At 40.0% G+C, this 4,443-nt stretch overlaps 1 non-coding gene across 1 annotated transcript; it reads right to left on the bottom strand.

Annotated features, from left to right (window-relative positions):
* Nucleotides 1–3,977: 3,977 nt before the first annotated feature.
* On the bottom strand, nucleotides 3,978–4,059 carry Trnal-aag (transfer RNA leucine (anticodon AAG)). Its single transcript has one exon. It is a non-coding gene; the product is annotated as a tRNA-Leu (tRNA).
* Between the last annotated feature and the right edge of the window lie 384 nt (nucleotides 4,060–4,443).

The following is a 4,443-nucleotide window of genomic DNA, read 5'->3' as shown; positions in this document are numbered from 1 at the left end:
GAATTTCTTCGAATTTTTTTCTGTAAACATTTTTATACAATACATTTCAGCAATTTATTTTGAGAATAGATTTGACCAATCTAAAAAAAGCCCTAATATTTTCTTCAGGAATTCCACTGGAAATTCTTTGTTTTCCTTCGCAACTAAGTCGAAAGTTCTTAGGTAATTTTGATGGAATTTTTACTGTATTTTATTGGGAATTTATCAAAAAGTTTTTCGTGAATTTCATAGGATTTTCGTAAAGCAAGTCCAGTGCAGAATTACTGAATTCCCAATTCACCAATTTCGTAAGCAACAGATATAAATACCATTAAAACATAAAGAGTGGCAAAAGTAATCACGATAAAATTGCCTGAGAAATTTGCAAAACAACTGAAAAAATAATTGCTTAAATCATTTCAGAAGAATAGTCATTGAAATTATAAAAAAAATCCGAAGAAATTATATTAATTAAATTCAAATGAAACTACCGCAGATATTAAAACAAAAAAAAACATGCTGAAGGAACTCGCAAAGAAATGGCCATACCACGGTCTAGCAAATACGGAGTCGTGGGTTCGAATCCCACCCATCTCACATTTTGTCAATTAGCAATATTATCTTCTTCTTCTTCTTCTTCTATATGGCTCTATGTTCTCACTGGAACTTGGCCTGCCTCTCTCCAACTTAGTGTTCTTTGAGCACTTCCATAGTTATTATTTGGAGGGCTTTCTTTGCCTGCCATTACATGAATTTGTACCTTGTGAGGCAAGCACAATGATACGCTATGCCCATGGAGTCGAGAAAATTTTCCCAACCGGAACGGGAATCGAACCCGCCGTCTCCGGATTGGCGATCCATAGCCTTAACTACTTCTTAACCACTAGGCTAACTGGAGACCCTTAGCAATAAACTGTGCCTTCTAATTAATTACAAGTTTTTCCCGTACATTCCTATAGAATTTCACTAGTGATTTCTCTAGTAATACCTCCTAAGATTTCTCTGAAAATTACAACTATTCCCGAAATTCGTTTAGGGATTCCTCTAGAGATTTCTATTGGGACTCTTTCAGCTGAAAATCCTTGAGGAAGGCCAAGAGAACCAGCAGTAATATCATGATTGATTTCTAGAGTAATCCATGAATAAAAACTGTAGAGGATCTCCTGGATGAGTCTTAACAAAAATCCCTGGCATTTCTGAAAGCACCCTAGGAAAATTGCCTAGAAGAATCCCAGCAAGAATGCCAGAAGAAATCCCTAGAGAGATTCCTGCAGGTATCTCAGTAAGAATTTCTGTAGGAGACCTAGTAGGCATTGCTGAAACATTAGAGGCAGAGGAATCTCTGGAGAAATTCTTAGAAGAATCCCTAGAGGAGTTCTGGGAGGTATTTCAGTAAGAATTTCGGAGGAGTCCTAGGAGCAAGTTCTGGAATAACTACAGCAGGAATAGCTTGAGAAATCCAGCTGAAATTCCTGGAGGAAGACCATGAGAAGCTTACGAGAGTATCCTTGGATAAAATATCTAGGATAAAAATTCCTGGAGGAATCACCGGAGAGCTTCTGAAGAAATCACACGAAGAACCAGGAGGGTTCTGGGATGTATCATTGTAGAAATCTCAGCATAAAGCCTAGGAGGAATTGCTGGAGGAAACTATACAGGAAATGCCTGGGAGAATCCAAAGAATTTTTTTTGAATACCTAGTCCCTGTAAGAACCGGTAAAGGTATTTTGGAAGAATTTATAGCGAAGGCCCTGAATGAATTGTAGGAGGAATTTCTGAAGGAATCTCAGGAAGAATTTCCGGAAGAATTCCATCCACAATGCTAGGATAAATTCGTATAGGAATCACTAGAAGAATTTCTGGACGTACCATAGTAAGAATTTTTGGAGGAATTGCTGGAAGAACCGCAGGAAAAGTTGTTTGAGGTATCCTTGGAGGAAGGCCAAAAGGAGTTTATGCAGGAATTTCTGGAGGAATCTTTAGACAAAATCTCTGCAGAAATTTCTGGATGAGTCTTTGGAGAAATCCGTGGGGGACCATTAAAAAAATTGCAAGAATTCCAGAAAATTTGCCTGGAAAGATCCCAGCAAAAAAGCCAGGAGATAGCTATAGAAGAATCCGTAGCATAATTTCTTCAGTTCCATATTTAGAATTTCTGGAGGAAGAATAGCTGGAATAACCGCAGGAATTGCTTGAGGAATCCCGGCTGGAATATCTGAAGGAATTTTTTGAATTCCAGGAGGTTTCATAGAAGAAATATCTAGAGATATCCTAGAATCAGGAACGCCGGGGGTATCCTCTAACATACGCCTGGAGGAATACCTACAGTTCTCCTTGAAAGTATACTGGAGTTATCCCTGATAGAATCGCAGGAGGAATGTCAGGAGGATTTCCCGAAAGTATTACAGCAAGTAGGTATGTCATGAGAATTTCCTTAGAAGTATTTCTGAAGGAGTCCTAATATGAATTGCATGAAGAATTCCAGCTGGAGTTCACGGAGGAAGATCAATAAAAGTTCTTGGAGAAATCCCCTGGAAATCCTCTGGAAGAATCACCGAAGGGATTTTTAGAAAAAAAACCCAGGGAGATTTTCCGGAAGAATTTCTGGAACTTCCCTAGTAGAATACCTAAAGGGACCCCAGTCGCAGTAGAAGTTGCTTGAGGAATCCTAGTCCCAATTACCGGAGGAAGGCCAAAATAAGCTCCTGGAGGAATTCCATGAGAAATTTCTGGAAGAATCTATGAATAAAATCTCTGAAGGAATTCCTGAAAGAATCATTGGAGAAACTTCTGAAAGGATCCTTGGAAGATTGTCTTGAATAATCCCGCCAGGAATTCCTGAAGTATTCCTAATAGAAATTTTTAAAGGAATCTCCAGAATAATTCCGAGAAGTATTAACATAAGAATTTCCAAATAAATCCTAGGAGAAATTGCTAGACCAATCTCTGCAGAAATATCTAGTATGTAAAACCCCATCTTGCCGGGGCCCGTGGCGCAGTGGCTACACGTTCGCTTCATAAGCGGATGGGCATGGGTACGATCACAGCCCCGGCACTTCGTCAGTTGATCTTCCCCCGAAAGCGGTTGGCACTTGACCCTCTTCTGAGCTCTTAGGCAGAGGTATTTCTGAAGAAATCAATAGGGAAGTCTGTTGATTGTTTTCTTACCAATATCCAAAACGCCAAAACGTACAATAAGTATACAAGTAATTCCGGGTGTGCTTAAGGACAAAAAAATCTAGGGGGTGCCAAATTTGTTCTAGGGGGTGCCAGGCACCCCTGGAACCCCCTCCTAGCAACGCCAATGGCGCCGCTCATACTGAGAGTTATTTTTTATCTCAAGAGCTGGTTACACAGTGCGTAGCTTGGAATAACCTAGATGACACTACTGAAATGTATTTCAAAATGCAGTTTATTAAAATATTCAATATTTAAAATAATAAACGCAATTATTCAAACATAATTTGAAGCATCAACACTGTCAACAGCTACTAAATCATACCCTGGTAAAACATTTTAACCCTAGTCGTGCAATGGATAATGACCCCACGTGTACTAGGTCAGCGGGGTGAGCGTCAGCTAATAGAACTTCACTGTTTTAGGCGTTTCTGAAAGTTGCTTCTAACAAAAACAAAACAAATGGGTATGCTAAGAACCTAACAAGCAAGCATCAACAACCAAGCGTCTCCATTTCCCACTCATACAAAATCTCTATCAAACATTTCAGGCGAGTAATAATACGGAAAATTATCTCCCAATGTGATGACACCATTCGCCAGTGACCATGATTAGGATACTTTTGTATGTATGTGTAGTGTATGTTTGTTTATATGTATGTATGTAAGTATGTATGACAACAATGAATATTTATACATGCTAACTCTGCGAATATTTATGCTTTACGAAGATCTTGACTACCCTAAATGTTCAAATAAAAAAAATCCTAATCCTACATTATTCGCAACTACTCCGCCTACCAACAAAGCAAAAAAGATCTTTGGCAGCGGTGGGATTCGAACCCACGCCACCGAAGTGACTGGTGCCTTAAACCAGCGCCTTAGACCGCTCGGCCACGCTACCGTTGTGTTTTACCAGCGCTCTCCTAACTCGCCAAATGCCCCACACTGGTCGGCGTGAAATAAAGCGATTATCAGTATTCCCTGTATTCCTTTGCTTATCCCCAACCCAGTGAAATGCGGCCTGTCCGTTCGTCTATCGTTGTTGGAGCGAGCGCCTCACATTGCGAGAGAGTGTGAAGCAGCAGGTTGTATAGCTGGCTAGCAGCTAAACATTCAAAGTGGTTGTTCGTAGCACGCATGCGTGGATCTATCAACAACTGATTTCGTGTTTTTCGGTATTCTGAGGTAGCGCTTGTCGGTTGGACGAGAAGGCGCGAAATTTGAAATTAACAGCTGTGTGATGAATGCGATTATCAGGTTGTGATCGACTTATGGTAATTGATTT

The sequence above is a fragment of the Aedes albopictus genome, chromosome 2, assembly GCF_035046485.1.
Source record: "Aedes albopictus strain Foshan chromosome 2, AalbF5, whole genome shotgun sequence".
Lineage (NCBI taxonomy): Eukaryota > Metazoa > Arthropoda > Insecta > Diptera > Culicidae > Aedes > Aedes albopictus.
The sequence above is the reverse complement of the archived record's forward strand: the minus strand, read 5'-3'. Positions and strand labels throughout refer to the sequence as shown.